Genomic DNA, 14,084 nt, shown 5'->3' with positions numbered 1-14,084 from the left:
GGTCTAAATATACCATTATGAAAGCAGAGTTTTAAACTGTTTAATCTTTAATCATAGAAGATTTAAGAAATCTTGGGGGAGATATGTTAGGTAGCAGATTTACTAAAGTAATATTGGGTATTATACAAATAGATTCTATACTTTTAATAGTTTTCTATTTAGTGAATTCATTTCGGAAAAGGAATCTAGATTTGTACACTCCAAACGTTAAAACAGAAGAATTCATTTTCTCCTCAAAAATATGAAGACAAATTGGAGTTCAACCTTGATTATCCTTGCGAACAAAGGAAGTTATTAGCATAGCCAATGGCAGATCCTTTTATACATTTGGCTGTTCTTAGGTTTGTCTCACTGAGGTGCACAGAGGGATCATGATGCTGAGTCATGGGTCTATTTTTACATCCTGTTGATTCCTCCATCACCTTCCACAGTGTAACAATGTCTCAACCTGAGGACACTGCTATATGAGTTTCTCATGTTGCATACCCCCTGAACTACAATTTTCTGGCAACTGAAAATTCAATATTAGGTCTGAATTGCAATCTGAAAAGTTTCAGTCTGAAATATCTGTTTTCACTCACTATTATTCTGAATCTGTTAAAATCACAAGAGCTAGCCTGGCCAGTGTGGCTCAGCGGTTGAGCATCAACCTATGATCCAATCTTCCGAGGTTTGAATCCAGGGCCGGGCACATGCCTGGGTTGTGGGCTCGATCCCCAGAGGGGGGCGTGCAGGAGGCAGCCGATCAATGACTCTCATTGTTGATGTTTCTCTCTCTCTCCCCCCGTCCCTCCCCCTTCCTCTCTCTGAAATCAATAAAATACATTTAAAAAAAAAAATCACAAGAGCTAATTAGGTTCACGCAATAAGAAATAAAAACTTGGACTCTGGTTGTAGAACAAGCCACACTAAATAAAAGACCGCCACAAAAATATAATGTAACTTCGACAATTTCTGAGATAAATAAAAGGTTCACATGAACTGTATTTGAACCAGGAGGTAAAGATGTGAATTCACCCAGAAAAGTGTTCATAAATAGTACTAAAATATTCTGCTCAGTGTAATTGTCTCCACAAATGTCTATACATGTTAATTTGATTTAACATGGCTTGGCTTTTGAATGGGAGCATTTACATAGATCTAGAAATGTTAGAAAATGGGGATGCTTACAAATCTAGAGAAAGTAATAATGTTAATAAGGTCCTGAGTTAGTGCATGAATCTCACATTGTTTTCAGTCAAAATGGAATGGATGCAAATAGTTATACTGGGCTCAGCCAATCATTGTGAAGTTGTAAGAACTTGAACCTGGAGAGGAAAGGTGACTTGTCCAAGGATGGACAGCCAGCTAATGTAAAGCTGGTGTGAATAATTCACATTCTCTGACTCTCACTGTATCAGTTTACTTAGTATTAAATTTTACTTTAGCTTAATTCTAAATTTCACTATGTTGAGTCAAATGTACAACACAAGAGAAACAAACTACTTGGTCTCAATTTTCTTTATCTCTAAAAAAAAAAAAAAAAAAAAATGCCCGAGATCCCTTGTTGTTCTGACATTCTTTAATTTTGAAAACGCTATTCCTTAGTTGAAATCTCAAAGCTGATATGGATCGACTAGAAAATTATGGACTGAAATTGCTAAATGATGTTTCCCAAACTTATTGGTTTTCAAATAGAAATGATAGAATCATCATAGAAATATGATTTTTAAGGAAATATAAATGGACTTTTTACATCAGTTGTATATGATTGAACCATAATAAAATGCTAACTAAAGTAAACTGAAGATGTAATTTAAAACTTACAGTTCACTTTATTTGCCAATTATTTTAAGTGTTAAAATTATGTAATTACCTATTGAGTATTAAAACAACAAATACACATTGCAAGATATTTAAGTAGTACATAGTATATAAAACTAATTTTCTTTCCACTGCAGACTCCCGGTTTTCCTTCCCAAGTGTGTGACAGACTATTTCTGTAAGGATAAAGAAACTAGTAACTATGTGTATGTACATAAGCATTTCACCTTTATAAACCTTTTTTTTTTTTAAATATATCTTTATTGATTTCAGAGAGAGGAAAGACACAGAGAGAGAGAGATGGAAACATCAATGATGAGAGAGTCATTGATCGGCTGCCTCCTGCACGCCCCCGACTGGGCTTGGAGCCCACAACCCAGGCATGTGCCCTGACCGGGAATCGAACCCCAATCTCCTGGATCCCAGGTCGACGCTCAACCGCTGAGCCACGCCCTGCCAGGCTATACACCTTTTTATACTCAAATGGTAACATACACAACTTTTACTTTTAACCTTCATTGAAATTTAATAGTCCAAATGTACCTTAAAGACCATTCCACCTAAGCATATATAAGTATTGGTTATTATTTTACATGAATGCACAATTTCTTTTATGCATGTACAGTAATTTAACTAGCTGCCTATGAAAAGGCATTTAGATGTCCTCCATTTATTTCTATTACAGATAATGCTGCAATACATATTCTTAAACATCCTTGTTGCACAGATTTATGTGTAGCTCAGAGATAGTATTGCAAGATCAAAGAGAATATGCATTTTTGAGAAACAGTGCCAAAATCACCAGACACTGTACCCTAACTCTCCTTCCAACATTAGTTACATAAAAGGTGTCCATTTTACGTCATTCTCACAAATGTCACTTATTTTTCTACCTTTTATAAATTTTAAAGTAAAAAAAATATTTTCTTTCATCTGTATTTATGAGCCAAACTAAGTATTTCCTATTTGCAAACTCTTCTAGATGTGGATTTTATTTTGCTGTGAGAAATGAAGTAGCTTTTAAATTTTTGAATTTTTAAAAATTTGGACTAGAGTAGGTTTTTTTCCTACATCAGACATAAGGAAACAATAAATTTGACTCCAACAATAACTATGCCACAGAGAAAAGGCTAATAAATTTGAGAAACTCCAGCAACCTATTAAGAAAACGGGAAAAGCACATGAAGGTAAAATTCACAGGGAACAGTATTGGATAAATGAATGAGTGCATATCCAACCATGTCGGTTAACTTACTTCAAAGGCACGTACGTGTTCTATTAAAAACAGATTTACTGGCCTCACATCTGATCTGAATTGGAGTCTCTAGGTATGAGTTTCCAGCATTAGTATTTTAAAGGGCTCCTCATTTTATTTTGCTTTGCACCTGGATGTCAGGGTACATAACTGTGTGCATGTTCAAAAGTGGTCTTTATGATCTGTGCCTCCCAGATTGTTCTCTCAGAACATGACTTCTAGGTCTATTACTCAGAGCATGTCCTCTAACCAATTACCTAACCCCTCAGCGCCTCAATTTCCTTTTTTGTCAAAAGGGATTAGAACTCACACTTAACCCATTTTACGGGACTGTAGAAAGGATCAAAGGAGAGAACAGATTGGAAAATGCTTTGATGAATTTTTAAAATATGATACAAATTAATCCTATTATTATCTCCGGTACAAATTCTGAAGAATAGAACCTTTCACTGTGAGAACAGGCATGAAATCCTCTTAGAGCTTCATTAAATATAAACGTGAAAGCATTTCTCAAATATGCTTAATCAGAAATTAAATTTTTTTGTTCAAATAGGAGAATCTTTTTACCAATACGACATAGTTATCTCAGTGAATGAAGGGACACCTCCTCTTAGCTGACCTTATCCATACCAACTCTTTTCATAGCATATATGAGTAAGTCTGTTACTTAAAGATGCACTTTAGGTTGATAGGGCCAGAAAGTTGAGCAGAAACTCTGCAGCTATGTATCAACTTAATAATATATGATACTGAATCGTTTAAAAAAAAAAACAACAAAAATTGATGTACAACATGTTGCTTCCATTTTTGTTCACCCATGAATTAAAGATCCCTGTACTTCATGTTCTGTGTATCCTGAATGTTAATATCTCCTTCATTTGTTTCCTGCTACAAATGGAACTTATTGGTTAATTATTCAGGAACATTACAAGATACCATTTTCTGTCCATAAATAGCTAAATATCTATGAAACTGGCCCATTATGTAAAATGCTACAAACATAAGCATTTCTAATATTCTGTAAGCTTTTTTGAGTACAGTGATGCAGCTTGATCAGTTTCTTGCTTCTTTGTATTAAAATAGTGAGAGCACCTGGCCGGAGTGGCTCAGGGGTCGAGCATCGACTTATAATCCAGGAGGTGGAGGTTCGATTCCCGGTCAGGGCACATGCCCGGGTTGCAGGCTCCATCCCCAGTAGGGGGCGTGCAGGAGGCAGCCCATCAATGACTCTATCATTGATGTTTCTATCTCCCTCTCTCCCTCTCCCTTCTCTCTGAAATCAGTAAGGACATATTCTAAAACAGTGGGAGAATTCTCAATTCTGAAAACAAAGAATTTATTAACTTCATATCCCAGTTTCTTGATTATCAGAGTAAGTTTTTCGAGCAGGTCTTCAGAACCCTAGGGACTGAACCAGCTCACCATTGCATTCAGCTAGCGCTGCTGCAACATACACACGACTCGCTATCTACAAAATGCTCCAGCATTACAGGCAGACCCTTTCAACCGACCCCTAGACCACCACACATACCAGTCTATACCGGCTGCCATATAGCCACGATAACCACATCTCCACACCAAATTCATCGTCCTAGTAAAGACAGTAAATTAAAAAGTCACTTACTTACCTAACACCATGCCAGGTGGTAAGTAAGTAGTAAAGCAAAGTGCGACCCTATCCTGGCTGGAGAAACTCAACTAGACCAGGATAAAACAAATGAACCACTGAGGGCTAGATGAACCACGGTGGTTCAGAGAAGGGCAAGAGTTTTCAGAAGGAAGGCAGAGAGGGCTTGGGGGTGGATGTGTTTTAAATTTACTGATTGTAAAGAGCAACTCCAACTTTAATGCAACTCAGTTTCCAAAGATTATGTATTGTCACCATTAAACAACCGTTTGTTATTCAAATTCGGCCTTTGATGGCAGTTAAACACCACTTGGGACCTGCGTACCAGTCAATAGTTCAATTTTTCCGAGTCTGTCAGAGGAGCAATGTGGTGGTGGTTGTTTTTTGCATGTTGTTAAAGAAAAAAAATATGAAAGTGATGAAAGGGTAGGTTATCATACATTTATTATATTTGATGCAAAGTAAAAAGATTGAAATCAGGAGAAGTGGTGGTTCTTCAGTCTCGATCTGATGTCTGAAGCTGGTTAAGGGTGTTTAAATGAAATGGAAATGAACAAAGGGTTTTTATAAATGCTGATACCATATGGTCAAAAATTAATTCTGAAAGGCAAAATGTAATTCAGAGCTTTGTATTATTTTGTAGTTTAAAGAGGACTTAACTATCTCCACCATTATGCATTTGTCATCCGTCTTTCAATATTTGACACTCATGTCCTTTCGGGAATGCATTAAATCATGGAATACTGCCTAACATATTCATCAAATATTCATTGAGCACTTACTATGTGACAGGCATTTAAAATTGGAGATATAAAACAATACATATAATACAAAAATAATACATATAATACATGTAATAAAACACAATACATGTAACAAAATTGTGGATAAATATGGAAAAGAACAGAGGGATTAGATCAAAACCAAGGTAAAGTGAGAACACAATTTAATCTGCAAAATCTCAACTTTTAGACAAGCAAAGCTACAATAGAAACAGAATCAATTATACCACTTTTTTTGTGGTCAAACAACCACACACTAATGGGTCAGGTGACACGAATCTCTCCCTAAGCATTCAGAACTGAAAGCAATATGCCTTATGGGGTTTCAGCTAAGGGACAATACCCTCAATATCAAAAGGATCTGCAGTATCAGGTTTCCTGAGTCTAAGTCTCTAATCGTATTTTTCAATGTAAGTCTCACCAAATATTTTGCAGACTTACTCTGTGCTACTACTGTAGCAAGGCTCAAGTAAGATAACAGAAAAGTTGCTTTGTAGAAGATAGGACAATACATTAAAATTGAGGATAATAGTTAAACTATTTTTATTTTAATGCTTGAAAACTCTTAGGGCTCTGATTCTGATGGTCACTGGAGGATTCATGGTGCCTAGAATGTGGCTATAACGAAGATGACTCCTGTAAAGCTCTTGCCTCAATACAACTTAAAATAAATGCTAAGAAAAAATAAAATAAAAAATGCTAAGGTTACAATGCAAGACAGGCTGCATAATTTGCAGGCCCAGTGCAAAATGAAGACATGTGGACCCTGGTTCAAAAATTAAGAATTTCAAGACAGCAACAGCAGGGCCTTAAAATGAACACATGGCCCTTCTGAGCATGGAGCCCTGGGCAGCTGCACAAATCGCAGGCCCTTGTGAAGGCAGCCCCATCGACATGTGTAACAAAAAAGCAGCCAAGAGCACATGTGAGGAGTCCTCCAAAGAGAGGCTCTCTGGGCAGGTCTCTCAGACGGAGGGTCAATGGCAATGCTGCTCAGATGTTAAGTCACTTCTGAGGCTTCCTGACCCCGGAGAGGGACACAAACCCAGGCAAGGATAGATGGGCAAGGTGGTGTGAAGCATGCTTTTGGGGAGAAAGTGAGGGCCATGTGGCAGGGGACTGGCATATATACTTCATATGGGAAATTATATTAGAGAGAGAGACATGAGTATGGGTCATGTAAAGAGTGGCATGTTCCTATTATCAAGTGAAGTCACGTAACTGAAAGCCCTGACAACTAGCTTTGGATCAGATGTGAGAGGAAACCAAAAACAAGAGATTATTTTTTTAATTTGTGGCTCTATTTAAATGGGATTGGTCTGGCAATACTTGGATGAGTAGAGAGAAGAGAGGTTGAAGGAAGAGAAAAACTCTTGAAGGCATTTGCAGTAATTCTGAAGCGAATTTCCATGGGGGAAGAAATAGAATGGAAAATTCTTGAGTGAGAGGTCACGGTACAGGGAAATGGAAGGAAGAGGAATATTTCTGACATTTCAAGGATGAACTAAAGACAGACAGACTTGATGGATACCAGTTTGGGACTGAGAGAATAAATAGAAAAATACTATAGATGGTTCAATCAATAATACTAAGCCATTGGTTGGGCTTTTGCTCATGTTCTACCTCCGTGGTCTATATTATTAGCTCCCACCTTAGAGAGGAAAAAATTGAAATAGATACTAAACAATACGGCCAAAGTCCTAGAGCTACTAGTCAGGAATTAGAGACAACATACCACACTGTCTCTCCAAGGAAAGAATTTAATGTGGCTCCAGTCTGTGTAGCTCCAGAGCCTGGAAAACAATGTAAGTCAGAATAAAAAGACCTTGAAAAAGTAAATAACTTAAGGGCCATTGCGTCACATAAAGATTTGCATTGGTCTAGAGTTGACACTAAAAACCTAAACGGAACTTTTGATAGGTAACTGGAAATAGGGTTAATGCGAAAAAAGAACATCCAATTGGGGCAGGGTTGAAAGCCACAATTAGGGGACAAGTCTTTTTGATTGATCATGGGGATAGGAATTAGAGTATAAAGTTGACAAGTCTGGATTAGTTTTGGGCAACAGGGATTGTTTTTGTTACATTTTAGGGGGGTGGAGACTTGTCCCATTGAGAGCATATTTATTTTAAAGATTTTATGAAAACAGTTTTTGACAGCTATCTTCTAGTTTTGTTCTCTTGCCAAATATGCTCAGTACTTAACAGTCCAAATTTATGTACTTATAACTCTTCCTCTGTATCCTAATTAATGTGCTTTCCTCTCATCACTAGACTCTAGACTACCTGAGAGAAGGGCTTTCGGGCACTGTATCCTCCAAAGCACTAGGGATGGTGCCTGGATCAGAGCCCAATAGATAATTATGTTATTTAATTACTTACTTTAAGCTAAATGATTTTAAGTAATGCTACCATTCCCTGAATGATATACACTTTAAAAAGTACGGTTTGGAAAATGGGGGATAGATATAAAAATGGAATCAAATAGTTATTTACTCATTTCCATAAAATTAAGGCCAGGTCTAGTCTACCTTTTATGTAAGCATACATCCCACTGAAATATAAATTATTTAGAAAACAATTTAATGTTTCTTATATAATTTTCTACCTTCAATCATTTGTCTCACTCTAATAAGATGAATCTGTCTCTGGATGCATCAGATTTCTTTGCCATAGAAGTCTGTTTGTCTTCTCCCAGTCTGTTTGACTTGTACTTTCTCAAAGACTTCAAGTTTCATGACTGCCTCTCGTGGTACAAATCCACTAAAAGATATTTTTATCACAGCTGGTTTCCTGTTTATCCCGAGGTCACTCATACTGTGAGCTGCCTTCCTGCTAATAAAACCTACAGCAGAGCACCTTGGGAGAAGGCAGCGTAGCTGTTACAGGATTTCATCCACTACATTTTCGTCATTCCCAATATGATACTCAAAGGATGATCCCCCCAAAAGTACGGTGAATGAGAAAATTCACATGACAAAATTGCATTTGCTAATTGATTTAGAGCACATGATAGGCTACCACAATTTAAAAAATGATGTGTGAGATGTGTATGTATATACAGAGTGGGGCGAAAGTAGATTTACAGTTTTGAGTACACAAAACAAAGTTCAGTCTTGTAGGATGTATTAATTATTGTATTATTTCCCATACAAACTGTAAACCTACTTTTGCCCTATCCTGTGTGTGTATATGTATGTATATATTTGTACACACACACACGAAATGCTCTAAAAAGCCTATCACACAAAGTAATTCATATTCCTATTGGCTGAATAGAAAAAGATAAATTACTATTTCGTTCTCCAGGTAAAAACCCTAATCATCTTGTTTTGTGATACTTAGAATGCTTTGTTACCAGATAATCCTAAAATTTTAGAGGTCTATTGAGCAGCTTCTATGTCATCACACAAATGAGGGAAAGCTACCCAAAATGCTTGCCCTCCATGCTATCCGAAGTACAGCTGCCGAAGATGCCTTCCTTGACCAAATTCCACTTAGGCTCCCCGAACCTTTCAACTAGGTCTTGATGTTTGGATGTTTCTTCCTGCACTGTCCAATCTTAGCAACAATCCTGCTAAGTAGACGCAGTCCGGATCTCCCATGGTCCTTGCTTGCCATCCTGGATGTTCAACCAGGGTCCTCAACCTCCACCCGCCCTCCAGATGCTGTCCGACAGCCACCCTGGTCTGCCTGCAGTAAGAATCCCACCAGGTCACCTGAGCCCAAGGCCTCCCTTATCTCCCATGTTTCCTCTTCGCAATTTCCCATCCACCCATCCCCACTCTGCTCCTTGGCGATAAATTCCTGCTGGCCCATGCTGTATTTGGAATTAATCCTGGTTTTATACTGCGGTCTCCTTTTCTTATTGTAATGGTCCTGTATAAATCTTTACCACTTTAACTACTTGTCCAGCTCCAATTTTTCTTTAACAACCAGACACAGATTAAGGGTTCCTAGACCTTAGGAGGTGCTGGATATATCTCACCCTCCAGCTTAGTCAGTCTGCTGGGTGGCTTCCCTAACCCCAGGCTCCCTCTTCTCCAATCAGCCCATCATGCCTTTGTTTCCCTGTCCAACTAACCCTTAAACACTACATTCATTATGCCACTCTTCTGCCTCCAAAGGTCCAGTGGTTACCCATTTGCTTTCACATCAAATCTACACTCACCTGCTTGATTTTACGACTCTATATATTCTGACATCATGTTGCATATCCAGCTTTATATCCAATTAATCCTGACCATGTTAATACTCTCTAACAAGATCACTTCATGCTTACTCATTAGTTGTCTCCTCTCACCACTGTGCCTTCACACACATTGTTTCCCGCAATGGAACTTTTTCTGGCTAATAGAGTATTTAGTGATTATCGGTTGCAAGTCTCATTCTGTAGATGAGAAAATCAGGGCCCAGAAAAGCAGTGATGACATCACTTTCTCATAGCTAATTAAAACACAGCTAGGTCAGCCCTGGCCGGGTGGCTCAGTTGGTTGGAGCATCTTCCCCGGACACCAGTAGGTTGCGGGTTTGGTTCCCGTCAGAACATAACTAGGTCGCTGGTTGGATCCCTGGTTGGCACGTATAGGAGACAACCGATAGACCTCTCAAATCAATAAAAACATATCCTCAGGTGAGGACTAAGAAACAAAAATAAACACATAAAGAAATGACAGCCAGGTCAGAAAACTCAGGCTTTCAATTCTTTACATTGTTGGGAAGCCGCCCTTTGTCTTCCGTGACCCGTGTTGCACACACTCTTCAATTACATTTCTTCTTTCATGAACCAATGGCTAACAGACCCAGCCATTACTGACAACCTGTTGTGTATATTTTTCTCACTTATTAGCATCAAAAATTAGCAACTAATTACATCCCTGTTATATAATTAACAATTGATTATACCTTTATTATTTGAGTTAGGTTTGCATCATCAGATTTTCAATATTCTGGGGTCAACATCAAGGCTTGAACTATGTTTTTATTTCCCAGATTTTGGATATATGACAATTTTGATTAAACTGATGCTGTTTAAATGGACAAATGCCATTTCTAATAAATAGTTTGCTCTACAGAGAATGTGTATGTTCTAGAACAGAGATAATTAGAAAGCTTCTAACACCACAGGAGTTTGTGAAGACATACATTTTCTTTGAGTGATCTTTTTATCTCACGAAAACCAATGAAACAAATCCTAATTCTAGTATTTTATTACTGAATAATTTGGTCACCAATTTTCTTTTTAAAATTCCCTTTAAGCATGTCTGCTTTGATGTGTCACACTTATGTGGAGAATACTCTATCAGAATGATTCTGAAGTTTTTTGCTACTTAAACCTCAGAGGTGTATCAGAGAATCAGACAAAGGGGATGGTAAGAGCTTGGCTCTCCTGGCGACATGGTGGCAAGTTGGCTGGTGTGTGTGGATTCGGAGTTAAGTAGAAGAGAGAAAAAAAAAAAAAAAGGTAAGTAGGAGATGTGTTCTGGAGAACATCAAATCCGTCTGCAAAGCTGATTTAGTTATCAACTAACCACAAAGTTTCCTGTACTACATATCTCAGGGTTGGATCCAATTTGCCCGAATATAGATTGAATAGGAAAGAGTGTAAGACATGGATGGAGTATTTCAGGGAGTTCCATAAATCTGTGAACACGTGATAATGTATTGGGGAAAAATAAAAGCTAACCCAATTTTAGCAGATGAAAGAGCCCTGGAAATAGTGATTGTGACTATTAGCAGAGGTAATAGATGAAGGAAACCCTTCGGGAGGCCAGGGATTGGCCTTAGCTATCTGGGGGGCAAATGCAGGAAGGGGCAATGCCTCAGGAGTTCTCTACTTCTGACAGAGGCTGCAGAAGGTTGTTCTGTGTTAAAGCCTCAGCTTCTGACACAGTGTAGATAAGTGCAAGGGTGTTCAAATGTGAGTCTCCAAGATGTTTCAAAAGTTTGGTATTTAATACAGAGGTAATGATTGATGTGAATAGAAAAGGAGGGGGGAACCCACAGCTGTACTCTTGACACAATATGTTTGAAACTCAAAAAATGGGAAAATGCAGAAAATCAAGGGACTTTTAAGCAACACATACAGAAAACGTAATGGTAGAAATGCCAGTTCCAGAGATTATTTGCAATGAGACTGAATGTATGTGAAATCATGCAGTTTCTGTCCTAATTAGGACAGAGCAAAATGACAGTATAAAATAAGTCTCTCACCTAATTTTCAGGATTCAGTACAGATTAACTCACTTGGTAGGTATTCCCCAGGTCTGCAAGTCATTTCCTCCTCTTAAAAGTACCATCTTTCCAAAGCTGCTGAATAAAGACCTATCAAAGTGGTCGTTTCCAATTGGAAACTCACTTTAAGAGATGATTTTGCTTCCACAAAGAGAAACTGTCTACTCGTATTAGAATTTAGCACTATTAGCTGAAGGATGATCCAAATATGGAAAATATTCTATTTTATATTTAGGCAAAAAGAAAAGAAATATTAACCAACTCTGATAAAAGATTATTAACACCCATAATAGATTTCTGATTTGCTTGAGATTAAATAAGAAACTGATAACAAACTTTGTAATGGAGTCAAGTCATTCAGGACATAAGTAGAAAATGTCAAGAAATTACAACTAGCAAGAGCCAGAGAGGGGGGATTGAGCTGGAGCCCAAGCTCCTGGGTTTGAATTCTGATTCTGCCACTTGATAGCTCCATGGGACTCACTTTTTCACCTGTTCAATGGGGTTAATAAGACTGCCTACCTCATAAAGTTGATGTGAGGACCAAGTAAAATACAGCTAAAGGTCGGAAGATTTCTTTTTGCGAAGCATATCCAAGAGCTCCTGGGACACATAAAGACCCAGTACACCTTGGCTCTTCTTAGTATTGTTTGTCTTTAAGTCTGTTGCCTCTTTTAACCACCTACTTAAGGTGAACAGAGTTACAAATGAATCTAAAGCCACAGACAATTTCTTACAAAAGCAACTTTTTAATTATCCCCTAAAGTGATTTGCTAAGTTTAATCCATTACCACTGAAAGGAAACACCTGTTTTAAACTTTTGCTTTATTTCATATTGACTTCCAATGCTTGTTCTTTATTTCAGGTAAAAGTACCTTTATGTTTTTTTAAAGAATAGTTTATTTTTTTTAGAGAAAGGAAAGAGAAACATCCATGTAAGAGGGGAACATCAATCCGCTGCATCCTGCATGCCCCCTACCAGGGATGGAGTCCGAAACCCAGGTACATACCCTTGACTGGGGATTGAACTGGCCACCTCCTGGTGCATGGGACGATGCCCAACCCACTGAGCCACACTGGCCAGAGCATATATTTTTAATCTACTGAAGCAGCTATTAATTTCCAAAAACTGAACTACAATTCTGATTACAAACAATTCTCTAGAAAAATAGTGTGACTTTTGATAGCTCTTAACACATCAAATATAGAAAATAAGTGCAATAGTTTGAATATAATTAGAACCAGAAGGATTTGCTCCAGAGGATTTCATGTAAATCCACGGCAATTTGCATTAATCTGAGCATTCTCCTATTGTCTACCTGAATGAAGGTTTTTAAGTATAAATCCTATAGATTAACACTCTGAGAAAAAGCCAACACTGGTGTTTTAATGTGTTGTGCAAGCTAATCTAACAAAAGCTGAATAACAATGGCCTGGGAAAGATAGATTTTAATGCCCTCTGTATTTGCCCGTTTCATTCCTCAAAGTTCAGTTTCAACGTTGCAGGTCACATCTTCTCAAACTTCTTTTCAAAGTAGAAATGAATGCTCTTAGATCTTTGAAGTCTCACATGTTTATATATACATGCATATATATATACACACACATACATATACACACGCATATGTACGTATACATGATATATATAGTCTTACTATATATTACTATACATATATTGTCTTATACATACACACACACAGTATTTTGTTTTACATTCTCTATTGCATGATGGGCTGCCTGTTTAAGGTGCCTGAACATTGCATTTAGTAGGTCCTCCAAAAATATCGCTTAGGGAATAAAGAATTACACTTCATACCAATTCCTTTATAGTTTATATGGCTCTTTCATAAGCTTGACTTCTTTAATACAATATTGAAAAGTATCAAGAATTCCACCTTATATGTTAGGAAAATGAAGCCCAGAAATATTCAATATATTGATTGAAGTCACAGTGAGGAGGACGCGGATTTGAATTTAACTCCACCTGATGCTAATTCGTGCACTCCACGCAATACCCAGCTGACTCTTGGAGCAACAATGCCATTTACTGTATGGTACGAAACCCCACTAATCTAAGACTTTAAATGCAGTCCTTTTACAGTGCAAACCATGGTTCCATTTATTCCTAGTTTATGTCTTGGAAAACTGTGCTTATTCCATCAGGTTTGACAGGCAAGTTTCTAACACATATATTTGGCCAATGGACAGCCAGCAGAAGGGGAATTTTAAGCCACATTTGAGGGGAGGAATAGCTTAGCCCTGAATGTGGGAAAGGGATATCCAGACTGAGGCTACACAGAAGCAAGAGCGGAATGAGCAAGGAGCACACATCATTTTAAGCAGATGTGCATGACCGCAGCCAAGAGCTGCTGTCGGGGAAGAAA

At 37.8% G+C, this 14,084-nt stretch overlaps 1 protein-coding gene across 1 annotated transcript in view; it reads right to left on the bottom strand.

Annotated features, from left to right (window-relative positions):
- Positions 1-14,084, bottom strand: part of RIT2 (Ras like without CAAX 2) — a 270,216-nt gene that overhangs the window by 126,604 nt on the left and 129,528 nt on the right. The gene's annotated exons all lie outside the window — the stretch shown is intronic.

Source organism: Miniopterus schreibersii, assembly GCF_964146895.1.
Source record: "Miniopterus schreibersii genome assembly, chromosome: 10".
Classification (NCBI taxonomy): Eukaryota; Metazoa; Chordata; class Mammalia; order Chiroptera; family Miniopteridae; genus Miniopterus; species Miniopterus schreibersii.
This window is presented reverse-complemented; position numbering and strand designations above follow the sequence as displayed.